Here is a 27,172-nt window from a genome sequence, read left to right as displayed (position 1 = left end):
ATGGATAAAACCCAGAGATGTCTGCCTCTTAACTCTAATGTGTCTGAATTCATGAATAACGACTCTACTAAAAGGTCTTAAGTAATTAAAAACAGGATTTTTTTGCTTATATAATATATACAATATCAGTACAGATGGTTTAGATTTCTTGCTTCAATCAGGATTTGGCAATAACATTTTGGTGTTATAGAGACACACATCTTTAGTGTAAGCAATTATATGCCTGTAGCTCATGGAGGAGGTCAGAAGTTGGGAAAAAGGGTAATCAGTGAGGAAAAAAGGAACCTTCTGTGCATGGCACACTTAGTGCATCTTTTCATTTGTGTCTCAGCAAGACTCCATCTTCTGTTGACTCAATATTGTAATCAGAAACCCAGGGAGCCAAGATGGATACAGCAGGTCATGTATGCTGTAATTAGTAGAGAGAATAGAAAGTCAATGTCTTAACATCCTGCTAACATCGTTATTGACCCTGTCAGGCTTTAGCCACATGCAGGAAAAAGAGAGGAAATATATTTCTGACCTTGTGGTGTCATACTAAATTCTCTAAATAAAACCACTGCCACCTTTCTGTTTTTCATACCCTGCAGCAGAAGCCGAAATATTTTATTTATTTTTACGTTTTTATCACTGTAAACACGCAGTCATGAAAACTCCAGCCTGCTAATGGATATGAATTCATTTTCTGTAGCTAAGCTGTCCAATATTCTGTGTGGTAAAATCATTCCACATGCACATCAATATTCATATACTTCCAGTCATTAAAATGAAAATTTGTTATTGGACGTCTATGCCCTCCGGCCCGTGCAGATTTCCGCATAAGACGGCCACACGTTCAGAAACGAATGTAGGATATGAGAGACGCTGCGAACTCAGCACTCTTTTTCGGTTGAAGGAACATGCTGACTTGTGGCATTCTTAACAAAATTAACACTACATTATCATTAGCATACCTCAGGGAACATATATTGACTGCAGTTTATACATAGTAGCAAGAAACAACACATTTTGTTGTCAATACTATTTTGAAATAGCACTGAATTAAAAAAAAGGTGTTGATATGATTACAGAAGAAAAGATGACATGATCACAGAATGATGGAAAGATGAATATTTATTACTAATGAAGATTCTTGTGTGGACAAATTTATTAGCAAGTGGCCATTCCAATGTGTTGTGAGTGAACGATTGTAGGACAAGTCCTCTTTATCGTCTCCTGATAAATTTTCTGATGTAGCATGTGTTCGAGTCGACCACAAGGCCTGGCAGACATTTAGGTTGAGCTGTGATGCTCTCTCATTGCTTTCATTGCCAAAAATGAATATTTACATCTTTCTAACAGCGAAGGAAAGTTACCTGACGTCTTTCTGCTAAATTTTTGTCAATGTTTATACACTACATTTACGGCATTTAGCAAACACCCTTATCCAGAGTGTCTTACAACGGGCTTGCTCAGGGGCCCTTAATGGTAGCTTGGTGGACCTGGGGTTCAAACCCATGACCTTCCAATCAGTAGCCCAACACCTTAACCACTGAGCTACCACATCCCACACACTACATGGCCAAAGGTTTGTTGACACCTGACCATCACACCATCGTGTGCTTTATGAGCATCTTATTCCAGACTGAATCCTTTTAATATCATCTACTCTTCTGAGACAGCTTTCCACTAGATTTTGAAGCATGGCTTTGGAGATTATCTCATTTAGCCGCAAGAGCATCCGTGAGATCAGGCACTATATTTCAATTAATCTCATTGTTCTTTGGGGTTGAGGGCAGGATTCTGTGCAGGTCACTCAAGTACTTCCACTTCAACGTTGGTAAACTATGTCTTCATAGTCGGTGTTTTGTGTACAAGGGCGTAGTCATGCTGGAACAGGTCTGGGCTTCTTGATTCCAGTGAAGAGAAATTGTAAAGCTCCTGCATACTAAGACATCAAATACTATTTGTGCAATTCAAACTTTGTGGGAAACAATTTGGGGAAGAACCACATATTGTTGTGATGGTATCAAAATAGCATATACATATCTGTTTCTTATTAGGAGTATTCTGAAAAAAAAAAGATCTCTCATGCACATACACTCATTATAAAGAAATCCTGCCGTGAACCAGATCAACCCCTCAGCCGACATGTGTAGTGCAGCAGATGGTGGGATTCAGAAGTGTTCATAAGTCACAAGGATGTCAATAGTCAATAACCTGGACATGAAGTCTACCGGGCGCCTATTTGTCCACCCCAAGAGGAACTAGATGGAGTAATGCAGCAGGCTGTAGGTAGAGATAGAATTTCACTGTTAAGAAAGCTGTGGTAATTAAATACGTCGACCAGCAGGCTGTCAAACTCCGGGCTTAATCCCTGATGACATGAGAAATTGTTAGGTTGTGTAGATAATGATGTGATCCCACGGGTCAGTTTGGAGGCTTGACCCATATGTTGTTACCCAGTTGTCATGTTGTAAACGTATCAAAATTGTGAATGACAGAGATCTCATTATTCATGCTGAATGATGGTGCAGGAATCTTTAGAGCGGTCATAGCCGTCACTCTGTCTGGTTCTGTGAGCTGATCTTCAAACCTTCTCTGTGCTCTCCAGCTTGGATTCCCTCCATCTGCAAAGTATCATGTTCCTCAGAGCCTTAGGTAAAGAGTAAAGACATTAAACACAGATTTTCTTGAACAGCAGTGAAGGAACCTGTGCATTCTGGTGTTATTTTTGAAATAGGATATTTTCAAAATGTAAAGGTTATACCACAGCGCTGCTGAATTCTTGAAGCTGATTGGTCAGGAGGTGATTCATTTTCACAGCAGTGAGGGTAGTCAGCTGTAATTCACATCACTGCTTTATATTGATGCTCTAATACACCATTGTTTCTATAGTAACATCTTACAAAGGGACCGGTAAAGAGGAACATGCCGACTTCATTATAAACACATTTGAAAAACATGTATGTTGAATTGTATCACCTTTTGTTCATTCTTTACCTATAACCAGTCTGTGCCAGATTTCTTGTGATCTTTGAAATAAATGCAAAATCATGCAAGCGGCAAGCTATTTGGACAAAAATGACACACAGACTCGGGTGTGTAGTGTGAGATCATTACAAAACACATCCAGTAAAAACTCCCCTCCATTCATGTGTGTTCAACTTGAGTACAGCTATCATGAGAAGTCATTACATGTGCTTCACTGGTTAGTACTGCTTACAATTCTGTCAGTTCGATTAAGCACAGTTAACTCAAGTTGCATCTAAAATTAAAAAAAAAAATGCAGCAAATTTTTATTTATTTATTTATTTTTTACCACAATCATGTAATATGACAGCACATGCAAACATTTATCTCTCATGTCATCAGGGCATCAGACTGGAGCCTGATAGCTTCGAGGGAAACATACTGTATTTAATTACCACAGCGTTCTTAAAAACAACAACAACCTGATTGTTCTCAAGAGATAACCAGCATTTTCATTAGAGCCACAAATTCACATTTCAAAACCATTTAATATTTTTGATCATAATTACCCTACACAGCCCTGCCACTTCACACACCTTACTGTATGTACACAATGCATTACCTTTCAGATATATTATATAATCTTAGTCTAACACACGACCATTACAATTTTTTTTTTTCAAGAATCAGATTTGATTCGAACGAATGACTCATTAGATGACTTCAAATGCCTGCAGAGGTTCTGAATGGCGACTGGTTTCTCTGCTGCCATGTGATTGATGAATGTCACTTTCAGGGATTAAATAACATCCTCTTGTTTCTGTGTAATGGCATCTCTTTGCCCTAATGTCTCTCTGTCTGTCTATCTGACAGTTTGCGTTTATGCAGACAGTGTTAGCATTGTCACGATTACAATTTTCGACTCGTGACGTGATACCTGAAAGCTGTCACGCAAAAATAAATAAATAAACAAATAAATAAATAAATAAATAAATAATTCCCACTCGTTTAACCATGTGGCTTTGGGGAACTGTTCAGTTACCTCGCACAAGCACCAAGATGATGGAAAATTGCTTTCTTCTCACGTGAGACCTTTTTTTTTTTCTTTCTGCTGAAACAGTACCCAGTTCATCTTGTCCTTGAATGGTTGTAATTATATGACATTTTGTAATTAGAATAGTAATTGCTCAAAATTCAGAGTAATCTCCGAACACACTTCTGAGGCACTGTGATCAGGAGGTCAGCAAGAGACGACGGTAAAACGGGACAGAGGTTTACACGGGAATGTTTACTTTCCTTTCATGAAAAAAGGGGGTAGCAATTACTTTCACGCTCGCCTATTAGCTATATTTTTGGAGTTTCTTCAGGCCAATTTTATCGCAGCTGCATTTTCTTTGTTTTAAGGGTAAATAAAGATGAAAAATGTTTGTTTTTTTACGCACACCTAGACTGTGAAGGGCATCCGAGAAGTGCCAATTTAGATATCGGTCGCTTGTTAAAGGTGACTTTGCTTCATTAAACGACATAATTGCAAGAATTTTGCTTGTGCTTAAGGCTTTATGGGATATTAAGCATCATCATTAGTGAAATTTCTCTGGTGCTGTCATGTGTAGTAGTTCCAGCGTATAAGCCAGCAGTTCCTTTCCTACCTTAATCATACACATCTAGCAGCAGATGCAGAGCTACTCAGTGAGCGCTCACGTCGTGCATGAAAATCTGGATTTAATTGTGTTTTTATTGTAATTAGAAGGGTCATTGCTAAAAATGTCTAGAAATTAACTTATAATGGGAGACCACCATGACCACGACCAATAATAAACAGTTACCGAAGATGAATGAATGAATGAATGAATGAATGAATGAATGAATGTTGCATGTATTCGGCTTGTGGTGTTACGTTTCACTATACAGAGGCATCCTAGAGCACTTTTTTACTTCTCCACATGACACTTGGCAGCAAATCCAAAGCCAGGACTATCTGTGTCTTGGCCAAAGGACTGGATCTGTTTCACATCACACAACACTACCTGAGAGCAGAGGAGGAGTTTCTCTGGAGGTTACCTACCTGCCACAGGCTAAAACACTACTTGAAATGAAGTTATTTACAAATAAAAGTGTTTCTGGCTAACAGAATGAACCGAGGAGCGAACACAAGAGCTTTGTTTTTGGCAGCGTGCAGTCGAATGCACTAAATGTGCCAGCGCTTTAATCCGCAAGGAAAACTCCAAAAATATAAGAGAAGCACAAAGGAAAAACAAAAAGATCCAAAACGATTTTTAATAAGGAAACCAAAGGATAAAAGGTTAGCTTTGCATAGCTTTATCACATTGTTGTTATAAGCTGAAACACAGAGTAGCTCTGAGGACAAGGCAGTGTACTGAGAACAAACATCAGACTAACACACAAATAAATACAAAGTATTGCATGAGGTGTGAGGTGCTTCTAACCCGAATCACTGTTTTCTTTTTTCCAGTTACGGTTAGCAATTTCATGTTGTTCTATGTTTTTGATCAGTTTGTATGATTAGGGTAGGAACATGCTAGCAGTTGCAGTAGAGGTAGCAGTTTTTACTAAAGTTGGATAGTCTGCAAGCCTCCGTCCGAAAGGACTACCTAAGATAGCATCTGACTGAAAGGTAAATCAACTCATTTCATCACATCATTTGGAAAATCCACCGTTCAGACAATCCGAATATCTACTCATTGTCACAAGTTATAAGTACCACAGGTTCCTTTTTCCATGAGGGATGGTGAGCATCACGATTTGTTTTAAGGAGGAGTGCTAAAAACCCCCAAAAAAGGACACACACACACACACACACACACACACACACACACACACACACACACACACACACACACACACACACACACACACACACACATATATATATATATTACATTCCCTACATGAGCAAGTGGAGGTTACTGTAGACCTAGGCGGTTGTAAATAGTTTCGGGGAATCACAGTTGGATATTACACAGTCTTTATCATGTTGAAAAATTTAATAAAATGGCGTAATGGAGTAATGTAGACCCTCTCATCCATTCGGAGTGAAGATTACCACAGGATTTAAGTAACCTCTTCTCCCAGGCAAGTTCCACACTTCAGTTGATCCCATCGAAGCTTTATGCTTCTTAACATCCCCTCATAACATACAGAAAGATTTAAACGATTCTGCTCATCTCACTGCCACGTGATCTGTTCATTAGTCTCTATAGTAGACTGGCGAGATTGTGTGTCGTATGATTAGACACACCTTCTGTTCCTTTTCCTCCAACGAAAGACAGCCATCGTGCTGTATGGTGGAGAGGTTTTAACCCACACGTCTGTTAATAGCGTGTCTTGCGTCAGCTAGCACCTATTCGTTGGCAAGTGTGACATGAGGTGTCCCACAGTAAGTGAGCGAGTCGGGCGCTGGGTGGCAGCGATGCCCGTGCCAGCCAACATTCTCGATCCGAGCCTCCAGGGAGCTCTCAGCTTACGGCTGTCGCATCCTGCCGCATTAACAAGGCACGGTGAAATAACACGCTGCCATCTGGAACGCAGCCTCTCCATCACACTCACCTCAATTAAGAGCTGTTTCTTCAATCCAGACTTTCTTCATCACTTTTTTCAGAATCACCGAATCGTCTTTAAAAATCTTTTTACTGCACTTAAAGTCTTTGAAGAATCCAATGTAACAAAGTGCTGCTTTTTTGTTGTGGTCGTCTGTTTTAGGGACTGCAATTTGATATTTTAAAAGCAGGTGTGGAAAAGTAGCGTGTGAAATCTGGGAGGGTGAATCTGGGCTTTGTGGTGTTAAGAGGTGCGCTCGCTCTGGTGAAAGCACTTTAAGGCTGAAGGCTCGGCCTCCGTGCTCAACACGACCCTCTCATGACCCCACTTTAAGCCACAATGAACACCCTTGAAAGGTTTTATTGTACTTCATCACCTCACACTCCAGGTTCTGTCCCTCAGTAAGAAGGTTTGTTACCATGCATAGTTTTTTTTGAAAGCGTACTCTTACGACGTGCAGGCACGACCATCTGAGTCACTTTTACCTAGAACATCATGTCAGTACTGCTCGTGTATCACACTTACTTCTGCATGCTGTACCAAAATCCATTTACTCTGGAATCCTCCCGTGACACGTGTACTCCAAGCCTTAAAGCAAAAACGCATTGAACATATTTAGATTCAAATATTCATGACATGTTTACTGATTCAGCTGCTAATTTAATGGTTGTTTTTCATTATCTTTGCAACAAGTTAGCAGCTATGTCCATGCTGATGTCACAGGAGGTCAGTGCTTCCGCCGTTATAATGTCTTTAACCCTTTTTACCTTTTTACCCCTACACTTATGGAACATTTTTAATCTGTATAAACAAACAAATTAGTTTATAACCTCAAGTCTCACATAAAATGAGTCCAGACACTGCTGGCTGTCAGAGTAAGACCTTTCTTCCCTCTGTTGATAATCTTACACACAATTTTAGTGGTTGAAGATTTTTTTATTTTATTATTATTATTATTATTATTATTATTATTATTATTATTATTTTATTTTATTTTATTTTATTTTATTTTATTTTATTATTTATTTATTTTTTACGAAAAGAACTACCATTTTTGTTTTTGGGAACTTTTTTGTGAATGTATTTCCTAGTCCGGTTGGGGAAAAACAGAAAAAACTTTTGAAAAAGTAAAATTTTTTAAAGCCATTAACCACTACTGTGGAGTGTGATATGGCAAAGACAAAGAAATATAACCTTCTGTCTCACTTTCTCTGTATCTATTACAAAGAATTGGGACCATGATTGGGTCTGAATATGGTACAGTGATGTGTATGTGTCATTTGTACACCATATTTTCCCTACATACCCTATATGTTCTATTTTTATGCCTAGGCTTCTTTATTGTGTCTTATTTTTTGACCTATTTATAATTCTTTTTTTCCCTTGCTGTTTATTGGCTCTATTATTATCAAGGACATGACAAAAATGCATTTCTAATAGTGTATAATAAAATTTCATTCCAATCTGATGTTAAATTGCATTCGGTGATGAACATGGACACAACAAAAAAATCTGCCTCAGGTATTATCAGGAGAAATAATTTCACAGCATATATAATAATACGAAACAGTGAGGAAATAAGCTCAACCATGAGGCATGCTGATATAAGAGGCAGAACCCACGCTGGACTAGTTAACGATCTACAAGGTGAGGTGTCGACGACAGTTAATGCTTTGCTACCTGATCTGTTCGAGCATAATGTAAGGCGAGTAAGGAGGCGAGATAGCCAAACAAAGCCCAACTGAGGCACTAAAGCGCCGCTGCATCAGTCTATTTAGATCAAAACGGCTTTTTCTGTAAAACACAAATCTGTCAAGCAAAGTGAAAGTAAACCGACTCGATCAACAAAGAAGAAGTTTGAAGATCTAAATAAAACATCTACTCAGAATTTAATGAGAGAATAAATCTTGGACACTGTCGGTGATTTCTTGTTAATTAAATCCCTGTTACTTCTTCGTCCTGCTTGTACTCGGTTGTATGTCAGAATCGTACTTTGCAAATGCTAAAGTTTTAACGTCTCATGTGATCTTTTGAACCATTAAAGCGCCTAAAGATCACGCCGAGCCCGGAAAGCCTTGAAGGGCTGTGAGGAACGATCTAATTACAGCCGAGGGATTCAAGCACATAACTGGCTTCTCCCTCACCAGCAGTAATCAGTCGACTTTCACAGATGGACATTGAGAACAGACCCATAGGAGCGACTCGGATCCTTAATAATCCAGCATGCCTAGAATAAAATACTGAATATAAATCAATCTTCAAACCTGCACCCTGCATGCTTACCCGTGGATCGAGTTAAAGTACAGCCGCCTGAATTAATTCTGCTCAGTTAATTTTAATTTCACAACCACATGCTTCTCCAGATTTCCAAATATGTGAGGAAAAAAAAAACACGAACCCCTGCTTACCTAAAAACAGGATGATGACATGTTTTGGAACACATCATTTCTCACATGCAGTTTGACGTACTATCAAGATGCTCCAGCCTCCTCGTAACCAAATTGTGTAAATAATGCAACGTGTCTGCATTAAAGGATGAGTCTGGATTGACAGGCAGCTTGAATTCTCTCTGCTTCTCTGACATGTTCAATTGATAGACAGGTGCTTTATTCGGGGTATTTTTGGCTGCAAGCCAACCACGATGTGCCTTTAAGTGTCAAAGTCATTTGCACGGCTTCTCAGGTGTCACCGGGTCAGGCGCGATCTTCTCCTGGAAAAGAAGGGGGGCGGGGTGTTGGAAGAAGGAATTGCTTTGTCCGTCTCACCGTAGAAACATGATCGGTTTTGGTTAAGGTTTACAAGTCAAGGCTGAGCTTCAAAAAACAAAGAGGAAGAAAGAAATATCTAGGGAATAAATGTTTATAACATTTTATAAATGTTATCTCAAAATAAAAAATGCCAGATAAGTCGGTCTGTATTTTCCCCCAGAGCACTGTTAGTGTTTGTTGTATGTCTGAAATGAAACATGATGCACGGCATTGCCAACGTTGTTCAGTTCTGAAAAGACTGAAAGCTGTATTTTAGAAGCTCCAGCTCAGGCACTGTGGTTTCATGGCCTAACGGAGCAAAAAAAAGCTGCTTGTGGCACTTAAGCGTGCCGTGCTTTTAGCTTATCTGAGCATGCAGGTTGGCTGCCCGAGATGCCAGCGAGATATGGGCCAGGAGATACAGGAGTGCCATCTGAACCTGCCACTTAGCATCTCTTACGCTATCACTTACAACAATCTGTAAGCGAGAAGGGTTTTTCAGGGCCACGCTTTCACACGAGCTCCTTAAAGCCCCAGGAATCATGTAGTGCTGAAGGACATACGAGGCAACGGCTCTTAAATGAACACGGTGGGTGGACCGCTTAGGAGAAAGATTAAAATATTAAGCTGGCAGAAGTCACCTGGACACCAGAATAAGAGCTGTTTACTGACACGATATATAGAATTAATGTTGATTGTGTGTCTCAAATCATTTCAGTTTCACCACTCAAGAGAAATTTACGTACACGGATAGGTTTAATAGCAAAACGGGCAAACTCAGCACCAGTACTCATGGGCAGCTTCTTCAGCCGAGGGCCAAACTCCAAATCCCGAATGTGTAACCATTTATCCCTGCCTGCATTTGGTTAATAGATCCATTAGCAACCAGAGAGAGAGATAGCAAAGTGAGTGTGTGTGTGTGTGTGTGTGTGTGTGTGTGTGTGTGTGTGTGTCTGAGTGTGTGTGTGTCTGAGTGTGTGTGTGTGTGTGTGTCTGAGTGTGTGTGTGTGTGTGTGTGTGTGTGTGTGTCTGAGTGTGTGTGTGTGTCTGAGTGTGTGTGTGTGTCTGAGTGTGTGTGTGTGTCTGAGTGTGTGTGTGTGTGTGTGTGTGTGTGTGTGTGTGTGTGTGTGTGAGTGTGTGTGTGTGTGAGTGTGTGTGTGTGTGTGAGTGTGTGAGTGTGTGTGTGTGTGTGTGTGTGTGTGTGTGTGTGTGTGTGTGTGACATGTTAATTCAGTGTAATTTATGACCAGGAGCGTTGCAGAAGAAGTCTTCCTGTGTGAGTTGTATCTCTCAGGATCTCCTCAATCTCTCATGCTCTCTAAGAGCACCCTCTCACTCATATCTGCCTGATGAGAGCAAAAAAACACGCTGCTCTGCCGGAGACACACAATAGCTGAGGAAAAGCTTAACGTAGCGCGCTAGCAGCCCTCTAAAGTGGGGGGCTAAAAGCACACCTGCCGAGAGAGTGGAGGCTAATCGGATTTCCCTTTCACCGTTATGGCCACTCGCCGCTTCTCATATGGTTTATATTTATGGACGGCTGTTGCTGGAGCGAACACTTCGTCCGTCCCCCCACATCCACCTCCTCCGTCTGTCCTATTAGGTCCTTGATGATGGCTGCGGCCCAGAGTCATAGTGATCAATCTTAATTTACCAGGCGAATTAGATTAACCTATAAAAAAAAAATGCAGTGTGTCGACCTGAGCTCTTGAAAGGATGTATCCATGTCATTGCAGCTTTAACTCTAAAACGCCCTTTCTTGTTGTTTTTGGAAAGTGCGTTAGAGCCGAGCTACTTCAAAACAGTGACGTTCCAAGAATCACACTGTAGTAGTTAGTCAACCAAGAATATGCTGACCTGCCACTCATTCCACAGACCATCTGTTTGTTTTGGACCACGCTGATGTGTGTGTGTTATTCACATGGCTTCCACTGCCACTTTCTCACATTGTAATTGTTTCATTTCTGGAGAAAAATCTGAAACTCTGCCTCTTTTTTCCTTTTATACCTTTCTGTTAATAATAATACTGATAATACACAAAATCAACCCAAAGTCTATTTCAATTATTTGTCTTGCTACTCAGCATCTTTTGAAAATCACAGACGAATCCTCTTTTCCTTCACAAGGCTATATAAAGAAATCCAATTCAGCAAGCTAAGCACATTTACAGCAGCAAGGTATAGCCCGGAGAAAAGACGTGGAGGTTTTGTCTATTCTTCTCCATACACCGAGTATGGAAGGAAGTGGATGTGACTCGCAGGAGCGTCTCGCAAATTTCCGAACAATCATGCAGTTTGAGTCCCTTATCCTTTTATTACCAAGCTTTTCACTTAGCAGAAGCCTTTTAACAGCTGCTGGAGGGTCTACCAGTCTAAGCAAATATTCATGAATCGGGGTCTATGAAAGCCGCATTTTACCTCACGCACAAAAATCCAGACAATGTGGATTGTGATGTTGACATGGAAATGTATCAGATTACTGGCTCTGAAGCTGAAAACTGACAACAGTCAAGCTCAGTCTTGCTTTCCTTTCTATTATCTTATCTGGGCAATTTCTAGAAGGCCTTTTATACTGTATATAAATATATAAAACACCCTACAGTGACTATATCTGAGCAAGCACAGACAAACCGTCCCCATTAAAGTAAGTAATAGGTCTAACTCCTAGTGATTCATTAGTTGAATGCTGCTTTAGTGACTTGTGGCAAATTCTGCTGATTCATTATTTATTTAACATTAGTTACCCTGATGCATCATCCCTTCACCCTGTGTAGTGCGTGACTCATACAAGATATAAGTCATAAAGTCAGGAGTGGAAAAGCCATTAAAGTTTCAAAACACTGTTCACTGAAGCGCGGAGGTGATGTATTGTCTTTAAGCTTTTCTAACTGGAGCTCTAAGATACTTTAGCTTTAAAATAAATGCTATTTATTTTGACCTGAATTCTTATTCTTATTGATTGATCGATTGATTGATTTTAAAAACCACAGTTTAATTTCAAATTACATAAGGTTAACATTATGCCGATTTATACAAAGAATCAAATACTAAGATATTAGACTTATATTTAAATGTGTTTGTATTTATCCCCAATGAGCAAGTCTGAGGTGACTGAGGTGACAAAAAATCTCAACTTAGATGGAAGAGGAAGAAACCTTAAGAGGAACCAGACTCAAAAGGGAAGCTCATTCTCATTTGGGTGACACTGGAGGGTGTGATTATAAATTGTTATAAACACCAGAGAGTGTTATTATGAATGATGTCCTTTCTACAGTCATATACAGTCTTGACAACTGTGTATTGATCAGGAGGTTGTTGTCCTCAAAGACCACATGGAGTTGGCGTCTTCTCTTTAAATGTCCCAAAGCTTTATGAAACGGAATCCAACTGAAGCCGGTACATCTCTAGACGCCTCAGGATCCTCACAGAGTTGTGCTCTTCTCACTATCTGAAAAAAAAAAAGCTCTGGAAGAAAGCACTATAAAAAATTAGTTTCTCATCAAAACGGCTTGAGGTTTCTCAATAAAACCTGATTTCTTTTCACAATACCAAATGATATAGATCATGTGCGCACAATCAGTTCATGTAGTATTAATGAAAAGCAGTTGCATTGGGAAAGCAAACAAGGATATTGGCACTGATGGCAAGAAGAACTACTTATACTTATTGCGATATAATATTTCGAAAAAAGTGAAAACTAAAAATAATATATTTTTTTGTTTTATTTATTTATTTATTTATTTATTTATTTATTTATTTATTTATTTATTGCAAAAATCTCCAGAATCAATAATCAAAGATTTGATTATTGTTTTTTGGACACAGCGAAGAAATGCACTTCTAGGGTGTCAGGAAAACGTGGATGCAGGTGACTGTATGTCAGTTTAATAGGAACAGGTTAAGAGCAGTTTCTGCAAACTTTCCAAAATAACGTCAAGCAAAGCACTGGGTCAGAACAGGCACAGGTGGGTCGATTATCAAATAGGACAATACACACCAGGCAAAAGTTATGGTCAGAAAGACAAAGGAATACAGTCAAAGCCCAGATTATCTAGATCAGAAAGTCAGGCTTGGTAATGTCAGGGACACAAAAGAGGTGAACGTATACTGCGTAAAATTCAGGGACATAAAATATGTGAGTGTATACTGCGAAAAATTACCAGCAAGTGCAGCTGGTTGCTGGGAAGGTGGGTCCGGGGAAGCTGGACTTGAGACTGTAACGTCCACTGATATGACGTATAGGCACATTAAGATGTCACAGTAGGATGCTCGGTCAAAGTAGAGAAAGCAGGCGTGTTGTTAGTGTTGTTACAGTTGTGTCATGTTCTAATTGTGCCAGCTCTCTGCTACCAGGATGCATTATGAAGTACTCTAACAAATATTAAAAATGTAAAAAATATAAAATAAAAATTATAAATGTAATTAATTTATTATATATATATATATATATGTATGAAAATGTAAAAAAATATAATTATAAATGTAATTAAATTATAAAATATTATATTCCTGTTTTTATTCAGTTTTTTGAAGGTAACCTTGTAATTATTAATCTATTAATTCCCAATATACTCTTCTGTTGATGAAGAAGGAATGTAAAACCAAACTAAACATCAGTGGGAATAGAAATAAAAACTCATCTAGGACAAGTTTTTGGAAAACTAAAAACAAATGTTGATCCTGTACTATAATTTTTAGGATCGTTAATATTTACATGCAGTTTTAAAGGAATTTATCCTAGCCTGCAGTGCTTATTTCTCATCAGAGAAGATTGGTACTGTTGATTTTCTTCATATTATTCATAAAACTCAGATTATGAGATTTTCTGCATTGGTGCAGGATTTTTCAAGAGAGAATCGCAATGCATTGAAGAATTGATTACTTTCTCCATTCACGCTATTTCCCCCAATTTGCTTTTATCCCAGGTTTATGACTTACCTTTGCTGTTTTTCTAATAACTTAAACCTTGCTACTTCACAGTGGAAGTGAACCTTGAACATATTCTAATGTAAAGTCAGTGCATTATTCTGTGAGTTGGGTGAGTGAGAGCGTGTCAGGAGAGAACGGCAAGACACCTGGTAAGGCTCAGTGTTCAGCTCACCTCTTTTTCTTTTCTTACCGAGTAGTTTATTAGGCTGTCAGGGCGAGGCATCTTTTTGCCTGTCTGCTTTCAGAGCAGATGTACTGTAGCTGAGCGAAATCTGGAGCACAGCTTTTGCCCTCCATTTTTATGGCTGTGATAAAAGAGAGAGCAGGCTGGAATTGACGGCACACCATTGTCTGGGACTGCTCCGAACGAGCATCATCGGAGGCAATCAGAGCCCACGCTGTCACCACAGAGCTGTTAGAACACGAGTCCCTGCCCTGTTCGCCACACTTTTCTCCTCAGACAAACTCGTCCGTGCTGCTCCACTCTGGAGTTTTTCCCCCTTTGGCGTAGTGGAACTGTAATTGGTTCCCTGTTACAGCTACACCAGTAGATTCTCAGTGAGGTACCGCCTGAATGCATGAGGAAGAGATGTGTCCGTATGATGCGCGTTTCTTCACGCACAGTAAAGTAGGCAGGGTTAGATGGATTCAGCAGCTGAGTACAGTAGATTTGATTTTGAACTCCAGTTGAATAGAAGCTTATTGTGGTGAGTATTTAAATAGGGCTTCGGTCAGTCAGGTGTCAGTCTGTGACTTGAAGTTCTGCTAAAATATCATCTGGTCTGGTTAAGTCCATTTTTAATGCCGTGCCTCCACACATACTGTACATATACAATACACCGTGAAATAAATGTATTCTGACATATTGTACAAGTTCTGAAAATTACATTTCTGTCAGGACCACTTTGTCAAATGAGAATTTATTAGATGATGGCATACAGTTAGTGTTGGCGGTATGGTTCTGTTCGGGGCAGGAATCCACGCGCGCATGCATGGACCGAGCGGGGAGAGCAGCACTAGAAAATAGAATAGACCCCCCCATAACAGAACCATTGATCATGCATAGAGATATTTATTTATTTATTTATTTATTTATTTATTTATTTATTTATTTAGCTAATTGTAAATGGATAAATAAATAATTAAGTAATTAGAGAGAGGCAGGGAGAGAGAGAGAAAATATGTGGAGATTTAATTTACCTGCCAGATAAATAAATACATACATACATACACACTGTGAACTATATATATCTTAATTTGTTACTATATTAATTATTTTTTCTCCTTATGTTTACCTTCTGTTCTATGTTTATGTTCTGTAAAGCTGCTTTGAGACGAAGCCCATTGTAAAAAGCGCTATACAAATAAACTTGAATTGAATTGAATTGAATTAAGATGTAAACTGGTACAACGAACACGGGTTCCGGCATGGTGGAGTCGGGGTTGGAGGAGGGAGTATAAGAATGAATGGGAATTTAAATGGTCGGGTAATATGGATGACGTAACCGGATTGGTGCGCGTCGTAGACTGCTGATTAACAGCTGATGCACGCTTGATGACGTGGCCTACCAGAACTAACGCGAAGCTTAATTTCAACCCAGTTTTATCCTTGAAAAGTGAAAAGAGAAAATATTTATCTTCAGGCTATGACAATTTATGGCTAAAACAAAGGAGTTGCTTTGTTCATTCGTCTCTTCGGCATTTATTCCTCTAGTCTCCTCCCTGAGGTGAATATCACATTTAATAAACAGGTGGCACATCCTCCACCTCCGCCTCCTCCACATCATCATCATCATCATCATCATCATCATCATCATCATCATCGTCATCGTCATCATCACTTCACCTGGCCGCTCTTTATTTGTCCTTGCATGAGTGCTGAAATAATCTCAATTCAGTCTGTTTTCTTCTGTCAGTTTTTTTTTTATAAATATCTTTGCCTGCTGCTGTCTCCACAGTAGAAAACAATACTGCTGCATGGATATTAGACCTCCAACATACAGTGTCTGTGGACACGAGTAAATAACATGACTGTTGCAATGTACAGACAAGCACAAACCTACAGTGATTCAGTGCAGACTGTTACAGTGTATATTTTAGGTTTCAGCCAGTGATTATGGTGCAGCCAGTCATCATCGTGCAGCTGTGAGCATCACAATGACTTAACCTTGCCATCTGCAAGATATGGAAGATTGACAGCTCTGACAACCAGCAGCTCTGAACCGAATGCAGTACTCGGTAAATATTATCCAGAAAAACAAAGAGCATCTCATTTTAACCCCAATCCAATTACCTCGTAAAGCCAGATCTTCACAATAACTGCATGACCATGATCACTTGATAATAAGCTGATTAAAAAGATGGAATTGAATTTTTTTATATTATTTTCATATTCATCTGCCAGTGATCTTGTTTTAGTTTAGCGCTGCTGTACATTTACTCTTGCCGATGCTGCTTGAAAAAAAAATATCAGGAGACATTTTGAATTAATGAAAGTCTCTGATGCAGTTTTCATATTTTTTGTTGTTTTTTGGTCTTTCCTGATTCATCTCTTTCTTCTGCTGATGTATCTCCTGAAAAAGGAAGGACCATTATTTTAAAATGTGCTTGTGAAGTTCCACATGAACCTTTTGTTTTCAGTTACATCCGGATACATGTGAGTACAGCAGTTCAGAAAAGCACTGATAGATTAGCTGCTGATATGATGGGTTTTGCAACAGTGTTGTTTTGACAGCCTGGAAACATCCTGCTTTATTACTAGCAACATGCTATATCTACTGACAGAGAAAATGATTTAGAATTGACGAGAAGCCTTGCTTATATCTATGGCCTTGTCACGGGTACTGTATAAATGATATATGTATGAGCTCTTTAATTGAGTAGGCCTAATATTAGACCTTTATGCATATGTGGTGCAAAGTATATTGAGTGGAAAAACATTTGAAATTACTAATAGCGCACAGTACGGCAAATTGTTGTGTATTTATGTGTTTTTCTTTTACCTGCCATTGTCCACTGGGATCTCCACAGGACTAGCACTGACCAGATATTATTTAGGCAGCGGACCATTTTTAGCACAGCGGTGAACCTGGATATAACTGCTGTTAAAAACAAACAAAAAAAAACCCAGAAAGTATCTCAGCAGCTGCAGTGCTTTAGTCAGACACTAACGAAGGGCTGAAAGATGATTAACACACAGCAGTATGACCTGGCAAAGCATTCCAGCAGATCAAACCGAGCACACAAACACCATGAAATCAACGATGGTTAAAAGAGAGAGAGAGAGAGAGAGTTTAAGACACTGGTCAAGGAACTAGCATTACTTCCATTGTCTTACTTATAGTGATAATTTGAGCTAATTGTTAAGAAATAGTAGCTGTGTATTCATACAGAGTGCTGGTTGCAAACACACTACTACTATGTCGCTAGTATGTAAGGCAGTGATGTAATTTCCTGCAACACTGGAATCATATTGTCATAATACACAGTCATACCTCTAATACTCATCCTCTCAGCTAGATTGTCAGAGGGGATCCTGTCTGGTATCGAGTATTGTGCTTCGGGGAAAAAAAAACATCTTGAAAATAAAAGATGTAAATGTAAAATGTATAGCAGGAGGCCTAAGTGTGCCTCGTCTCAACGAAGGAAGTATAGTTTGGAAGCATACTGCTCAGACAAACAGAGAGCCGTGAAAAACATATGATGCCATACTGCTGAAAAATAGCATGCGTCTGGGGAATAGGACACAGCACCACACACACACACACACACACACACACACACACACACACACACACACACACACACACACACACACACACACACACACACACACACACACACACACTCTCTCACACAGAGCCCAGGGATAAGATGCATTTTTTTAAGGCACCATATCTGCTACCACATTGCTAGTGTATTTTTAAACCGCTGCAGCGTGTAAAGCCAGAATGCTACATGCACTCTCCACTGGCAATGAAAACATATATGAGACTCCCAGCACTGATCTCCTGGTTTGAAAGCACAGGACCATGCCTTAGAGGTAGGAGAAAAGGAGATGGAGAGGTGTGAGCAGTTCAGTGCTTCAGCAATCTCACAAGTCATGGAGCTCATGGATTGGGCACTGGAGCTCGTGCCTTCTGTGCTCCTGCTCCAGTCAGGATCATGTTTTTTTTTGGAGTTTGAGTAGATGGTCATGCCGGGTTGGCCTCCAGTGCTGCTGGGATTACACACCGTTGATTATCCCTTAGCTGGTTTTAGGACCGCTCTCACCCTCAACCGTAGCTGTAAATCAGAGTCCTGGCCCAGTCAGGCCAGAGTAATAAGCAGTAATTAGACTCTAATGAGCCACGATGGCATGAAAACACACACCAGTTCCCTAGCCACGAGCACCCACTGCTTTTTTTCCCCGCCATGACGACCCACACATTCCTTTTAGCCTGTCTCGGTCTCACTCATGCTGTCTCTTTTATTTATTCCTTCCCTCTTTGGCTCATTTGCTCTCCAAGGATTAAGAGGGGCAGCTGAAGTCTAGATTGTTTATCTCCTCTGGCTCCAGGCGTGATCTGTGATATTTGAGCATCTCACACGTTAATGCATACTTGCTCCCCTCTAAACGCACACCATCCAGCACACTTCCCTCTGACATCTCCTTCCACCTCTGCTAGCATGGCATAGCCCTCTCTTGAAAGCAATTTATGCCTCCTTTTGGTCGTGTTAATGAACAACCTGACGTTATTTTTGCTGAACAGCGTGCTGTTAACATTTCATGGTTCTAGCCAAGGTCAGGGATGTACATCAGTGAGGAAAGTGAATAAATGTACCTTGTACACACTCCCTATTCACCAGTGCCACCCCCTCCGTTATTTACTGGGATGGATTGAAAGCATTACGCCAGCTGTAGGCCTACTCCATTGCTCTCTTGCACTCCCACTCTCTCCCTCCCTCCCTCCCTCCCTCCCTCTCTCTCTCTCTCTCTCTCTCTCTCTCTCTCTCTCTCTCTCTCTCTCTCTCTCTCTCTCTCTCTCTCTCTCTCTCTCTCTCTCTCTCTCTCTCTCTCTCTGTGCCTGAAACCTACAATGTCAGGGAAGTGATTAGTCAGAAGGAGAGTAGAGCAGCAGCAGGTCTCTGCTACTTTTTGTTTACGTTAAGGCTTTTATCAGTCCTGTTTTTTATGTGCTGCCAGACTTCCCTGTTTGATCCAGGAAGCAGGAGGGGTCTGAATAACACAACCCCACTCGTGCACACACACAGGCTCACATGTCTGACACAAACCCCCACCAGAAGACACACTGCTATGCCTCTTTTCTCTTGCTCAACACTGCTAAATTCAATTTGCCCATTCTCGGCTATTAAAAACACCTTTCTCAGAACCGAGCAGAGACGTAAAAGCGTCTCTGTGAAGGAAGTCGTTGATGCTTTTAGGCCACTCCTTAAATCTGGACGGACTTATTCCCTGTCAGGTTCTGCAGTTATGTTATGACTCGGTTTATCCGAAGACAACGGCCTATAATTTGACCTATAATTGTTTTTCCTGACGTAATACTCCTGATCTTGGCAGTCAGCTAATTAGCAGCTCCTTTGTGATTTGATGTTGGTGTGTAAGAACAGGGATGAGGGCAAGGCAGAGAATACTCTCTAACTGCTGCTGAAATGGAGGTTTTCACACAAAGGTTTGCCATTTTTGCATATTTCTGAATAATATTATGAAAATACATATATAATGTATAATAAAAATATAATAAATCAATAATTTGTTTAATAAAAAAAATAAAATGCATGTTAGCATGTGAAATACAATGGAATCTTAAAACAGCTGGTTTTAGTCACATATTATTGTACTTCATTTATCTACTAGTAATATTATTTGTGGGATATTTACAAGTGTTTAGTGTATGCATAAGATTTACTTTTGGCATCAGTAGGATATATCAGCATGGTGCTCATGTTTATGTTTATGAATCCTTTGCTATTAGTTTAGTTTTGCCATGAATGTTAAGGCGAATAAATAAATCTGTATTAGTTAAGGAGTTCAAATAGGATGAAATGGGATGGAAACCTCAAATGGTGTCTACACCGAATTCTCTGAGGTTTCCACATATGGAAGAGGCTTGGCACTGCTCTTTTTACACAAATTGTCTTTTAATGCTTTTTTCTATTACCTAAATACCTTACAGTTTTATTATGCAAAATAAATACATACTCCTTCTGTATATCTGTGTAGCGCAAGGCTTAAAAACGTCAATAACCCTAAGAAAACAAAATTCATATAGCATTGAATATGAATATTTATGAAAGGCTTTAAATTCCTGTCATAAATCCTGTCAAATGATCTCATTTGGGCTAGCTCTTTAACATTGATACTAAATATGAACAGTCATGAATATTTTCCTCTGAGAAATTCTGTGAAATTCATTTATATTATTATTCAGCTAGCCTTGGCAGTGAATATTTAATCATGGCTTCAATTTTCTCACAGAAATTTTGTCAAATGATCTTATTTTAGTTAGATAGCTGCCATTGGCAGTGAATATAAACGTTTATAAATATAACTTTAAAATTCATGTCAGAAATTCTGTAAAACTGTAATTATTTTAGCTTGCATTGTAGCATTGGTACTAAATATTGGCATTTAATGAACACTATATATATATATATATATATATATATATATATATATATATATATATATATATATATATATATATATATATGTGTGTGTGTGTGTGTGTGTGTGTGTGTGTGTATATACACACACACACACACACACACACATATATATAAAATCTTATAAAATCCTATCATATTAGCTTACTAGCATTAGGCACTATTAGAGAACATAGAAAAAAAATGGAGATTTCTTCGTGCACCTCATAGTCATTTTTTATTCTCTTATGGTATCCTTTTAGGTCATAGTTGTGTGTAGACATAGTTGTTTATAGCAGTGGAAATTTGAGAGGGAATTGTTTAAGCATGAGAGCGAACATTAATTCATATATCTAGCATGGAACCATAGCCATGTGTTCATTGACCTCCTAAAGGCAGGTGATTCCATGTAAGCTTCTTACGTTTTAAGCTCAACATATTGCATCCATTTTCATTATGTTTGCCTGAGGATGAATTTCACAAGCATGCTGATGGGTCACGCATGAGAGTGCCCAGTACTGGTAAGCTTACACTGACTGAGCAAAGCGTTCCCTTTTCCCATGGCCAAGTGGTCAAGTCTGCTTTTCCCTCGACAATTGTTGTTGTACTTTAACAAATTCTATTCATCAGTGTAATCATCTCCAGAAGTTTATCATAATCTGAACCATTGGTTGAGCACCACACACTTGTTTCCATCGCTTAAGGGAAAAGAACGATATTATTCTGTATGCCAAACCACAAAATGGCTCCGATGGCAGATAATAGTGGAGCGTTGTGTCTGCATTGGAGGAATGAATAATTCCACTTAGCTCAGATTGCTGAATGAATAGATCCGCTGAACGAAAAGCTTACTTTGACTAATTACATTTTTTACATATTTTGAAATATAATTACAGCTTTGGATTTTAAAGCTTTGCCTTTTTACAGTTTGCACAACCAAAAGCATATCAAGTTCCACGATTTTCTAACTGAGTCTAAATGCTGAGGCACTGACTGTATTATTGAGATGTTTTAGAAGCCAAAATCAACAACATCTGAAACTGTGTTGTAGGTTCCAACAAAGAGTATGGAAGTTCGAGCTTTATCCAAACGTGTACAGTGCAGATACGAGTCTCAGACGTGACATGCTAATTAATCACTAATCAAGTATTTACTTGACACACTCATATTCCACAACTCAGTTTACCACCATATGTGCCCTGTATGCACAAAACATGCCCTGACTGACCAATATGCATACCGATGAGCCAATATGATGGGAGCACCGTTATATTTTAGAAGAAAAAACAGTATTTCAGGAATAAAGGTGATAAAGTTCAAGGAAAAAAAAAATCATAATAATCAAAAAAATTTGTGTATATTTGCTAATGGTAAAATTCAGTTTAAAAAAAAGTAGAATGTAATATCTTTTCATAGATATTATTATTATTATTATTATTATTATTATTATTATTATTATTATTATTATTAATGATGATGATTTAACCACAAATCATAGTTGTTCTACTGACTAGAGATTTTCTATGTAATATATTTGATTAAATATAGTAATTTAATTAAAATGGGTCAGATATCCTTGGGTCCAGATATTGGTCACCCTTATTGGTCTATATACTGTCATATTGTGTACTCTATTAAGCATACATCTTTTTGAGAAAGAGCACACTTACCCACTGGAATATGCTAGGTCCTGGTCCATAGGAAGTGTTTTACAGTGAAACTAGTATTAGTCATTCCTTTTGCTTTCTCAGCTCTAATAGCTGTGTTGTTTAATGGCATTCACAGTGTTTGGTTGGGGTACAAAAGGTGCGTCATTTCTCAAACTCCCTGTCCCCATGTTCAGCAGCTACTCCTGCACAAATAGGTTTACTACCTGCGAAACTCAGCACCCCGATGGTTGGAGTGTCGGGATGGATAGGGGTGCTTCATCGCCTTAATGAAAAAAGCAAAGTTTGTTTTTGTTCAAAAGAGAGAGTGTGTAGAAGTGTTTTTCAGAGGATAACTTTACCAATAAACTTTTTTATTTTTCAAGGAAAAGGAAACATGGATTGTGTAGCATTATACAAGCCATATATAATAGTCTGATGTATATTGCATTACAGGGCAGAAAATATAAACCAAAACCCTAAGGACAAAAAAGCAAACTACAAAATTTACCTTTTAAGTTTTAGTGCCCTAATTTAAGGACAGGCAAAGGTTTGAAAGTAAACTCAACAGATGGGATAATAAGGTGTCATTCACCTCTAGGTACAACAGTAAGTTAAGAAGAACAGACATACAGTTTAACATTTAATTCTGTTTACATTTGCTCCGATTTTTTTACACATTTTTATGCCGATGTAAAGGAGAAATAACAGGGAATGTGAGATTACTGAACTATTTTCATATATTTTTTTAAACATTGCAAATTCCTGCAGCTATGTTACCTTCTTTTACATTTCTTCTGTCAGTCATATTCTGTTATTTTAGACACCTTGTACAACAGGGCATAAATCCAAGGTTTTCAGCTTCTTGGCATCCTGTTTTTAGCCGCCGCTGAACTCTAGGGATTAGATAAAAACAGATGCGTCTCCATTTTTTTTCCACCAGTTTATTCATACCTCCAAATGTTCTATCAAAGAAAAACAAAAGTGAGAATGTTCTCTTAGTTTTTCAACAAACCTGAGCTAAAATTCTTAGCAGCAACATGTCAGTCAGTCACGGCTCCGCTTTTAAATGTATGTATTTGCACTAGGCTCCAGCTGTCATACTGCTTGTGATGCCAGTTGCTTTATTTGAAAGAGCAGCTCGCTTTCCCATGGCCTTAAAGTTACAACCTTGCACATACCAGCCACCCTACAACAACACGAAGGCATATGCACAAGGGCGTGGAGGATGTTTCTCTGAGGCCAACTCTCTTGGAATTAAGACAATGCATGTAAACAACCCCCGAACTTCAACACAATGCCTTAAATGCATTAGCATAGGCCAGAGAACCTTCATTAAATGCTAAAAATTAGTAACCCAGAAGCAAACGGCTCTGCATTTCAGAATCAGCAGCTGAAGGGCTCCCTCGGGTCTTTAACAGAAAGGCTGTTTTTGTCAATGACCGAGGTCCGTGCTCCGAGGTCTCCCAGCCATTAATCACAACCATCTTTTTAGCTGTCAGTCCATACAAAAGGTGACCCCTCTGCCACAATGCGCTTGACAATAAAGAGCCTATTGAAGGAGCGGGTTACGACTGTGGACTGCAAGTCTAACTCAGTATATTTATAGTATACTTGCCTTAAAGGGCTTTATACTCATCTACCTGATAAGAATGTTGTGAATCGAGATCAGAAAATACAGTGTTTTTTCTGCTACACAAGCAGATTTACACTTCTCAATTTTGAAGATGTTTAAACAAGAACTCATAAACCGCACTGCTGCTCTGAGTTATGATTCTGTTGATGATCACCAGTTGCAAAGCTGCAATTCATATAAAACTCATAAGATGGTGAGTCAGTTTACTAGCCGTTTATGACAGCATCCTCCAGCCCATGGAAGGAGTATGACTCTCAGCTGAATCCTGATAATTCACCCCTGTGCTGCATGACACACTCGATTTGGAGGCCAGAATTTGCAGAGAGCTTGACTGAAGCAAATTAACTGAATCAAGTGGGGAAATCTCTCCATTTTAACCATGCCCCAGAGAAAACAATGACCCAGCCTCTAATCAACTTTATAAATCCACATCGACATGCTCTAAACCTGTTCATGGTCACACAATACCATGTGATTACCTGCTGGAGGAGAAGAGGGAGCCCTATAAATTGTCGCCCGCACCCTTAAGCTCACCAAGGCACCATTTCATTGCTGAAGCCAAGCAATTCATCTCAGCGCCAATGCCATTTTGTTTTCACTCAGCCTCCAGCTAGTTTATATCGCGCAATTACATTAGCATGCAAACTGTTGCATGGCTAGCTTCCATAACAACCCGCTGTAACATCTTCACCATGTCGTAGTTTGGTTAAGGTTCTTCCTCCAGAGGGTTTTGTTTCATACAAGAGGGTGTTATTTCCCTATAAGATACAAAATACAAGTAGAGATAAAAATATACGACAAATTTGCATATTACACACAAACATAATGCCTGGTAGTGCCTACTCGGCGAGGCATGAGGTCCCTTTTTGTAATTATTTTACAGAGAATTAGTTCTCTTACATATTTTATGGACTTGATGTTCACACCTTGCCTGTGACCACTGCTAAGGGTTTTATGTTTATGATTAGAGCTGATGGACTACAGTATTGTTCTTAAACCTGGAAGGACACCTGTCACTTAAAAAGCAGCTGAAAGAGCACTATTTCTCTCTGATGCTCATAAAAACAGGAGAAAAAGGGAGTGGGGTGGAGTGAGGTGGGAGGTATTTGTGACAGGGCACAAACCATAAAGTTTATGGCCACAAGATTTGTTGCGCTGTATTTTATCAAAAGGAATCCTACTAGCTGCCTGTGCTGGGTTCGTCTGGGTTTTTTATCAAAGCCACAGAAATACTGCAATAGAGGTTTAAGCTGAAAAAGGGATAAGCACCAAGCTGAGGATCATCTAAAGCAAGCCATTGTTTGATTTTGCTTGCTCTCATCACATACAGACTTATCAATGACATGAAATGCCACAAAAAATATGTATTTGAGCATTTGCCAGGATGTGTTTGTCTGAATTTGCATTTGTTGCATTTGAAGATACTGAAAGAAAAATATAAAACTTCTCTTTCTTTTCTACATGAGACACATGAAAAGACACATGAAAGTGATGGGAGCATTACTGATGTGAGCAAATAGCACCACTACTACTAATATTACTACTACACTGCTACTGCTCATACTATAGCCCTTTAACTACTACTACTATTACTATTACTACTGCAACTGCTGCTGCTACAAGTGTTATTACTGCTAGTAGTACTACTAACTTTACTGTTACAAGTGTTAGTACTACTACTAATACAGCTACAAGTGTTTTTACTGCTAGTAGTACTACTAACTTTACTGTTACAAGTGTTAGTACTACTACTAATACAGCTACAAGTGTTATTACTACTACTAATACAGCCACAAGTGTTATTACTACTATTATTACAGCTACAAGTGTTATTACTACTACTAATACAGCCACAAGTGTTATTACTACTATTACAGCTACAAGTGTTATTACTACTACTAATACAGCCACAAGTGTTATTACTACTATTATTACAGCTACAAGTGTTATTACTACTACCATTACAGCTACAAGTGTTATTACTACTACTAATACAGCCACAAGTGTTATTACTACTACTATTACAGCTACAAGTGTTATTACTACTACTAATACAGCCACAAGTGTTATTACTACTATTATTACAGCTACAAGTGTTATTACTACTACTATTACAGCTACAAGTGTTATTACTACTATTATTACAGCTACAAGTGTTATTACTACTACTATTACAGCTACAAGTGTTATTTATGTATGTATGTATGTATGTATGTATGTATGTATGTATGTATGTATGTATGTACAGATGTGCAAGGATGAAATGTGCAATTGAGGTATACATAGTACAAATATTAGGTGTTGTGTGTTCCATGGTGTTAATTGTTCATCAGATGGATTGCTTGAGGGAAGAAACTGTTCCTATATTTGGTTGTTCTGGTGATCAGGGCTCTGTAGCGTCGACCAGATGGCAACAGTTCAAAGAGTGAGTGTGCTGGATGTGAAGGGTCCAGAGTGATTGACTTTGCCCTTTTGCTCACTCTGGAGGAGTACAGGTCTTGGAGAGTGGGGAGAGTTGTGCCAATGGTTCGTTCAGCAGTCCGGACTACCCTCTGTAGTCTCCTGAGTTCAGATTTGGTGGCTGAGCTGAACCAAACAATCACTGAGGTGCAGAGGATAGATTCAATGATGGCAGTGTAGAACTGTTTCAGCAGATACTGTGGCAGGTTGAACTTCTTCAGCTGACGAAGGAAGTACAACCTCTGCTGAGCCTTTTTCACAACGGAGTCAATGTTACTGCTACTAGTGTTATTACTACTACTATTACTGCTACAAGTGTCATTACTACTACTATTACAACTGTTATTACTACTACTATTAAAAGTGTTATTACTACTACTATTACTGCCACTAGTGTTATTACTACTACTATTACAGCTTTAATTACTTTTAGTACTACTGTTACAGCTACAAGTGTTATTACTTCTACTGCTGCTGCTGCTACAAGTATTACCACTATTACTGCTACATGTATAACAACTATATGACATTCTTATCATTTGGCAGACGTCTCATACCTTATACAGGGACACCTTAATAAATTAATCCCATTTATACAAC

General features: G+C 39.0%; 1 protein-coding gene across 6 annotated transcripts in view; it reads left to right on the top strand.

Annotated features, from left to right (window-relative positions):
* The window catches only part of tenm4 (teneurin transmembrane protein 4), a 188,938-nt gene that overhangs the window by 22,598 nt on the left and 139,168 nt on the right, over positions 1 to 27,172 (top strand). The window lies entirely within an intron of this gene.

Source organism: Tachysurus fulvidraco, chromosome 11 (genome assembly GCF_022655615.1).
Source record: "Tachysurus fulvidraco isolate hzauxx_2018 chromosome 11, HZAU_PFXX_2.0, whole genome shotgun sequence".
Lineage (NCBI taxonomy): Eukaryota > Metazoa > Chordata > Actinopteri > Siluriformes > Bagridae > Tachysurus > Tachysurus fulvidraco.
The sequence above is the reverse complement of the archived record's forward strand: the minus strand, read 5'-3'. Positions and strand labels throughout refer to the sequence as shown.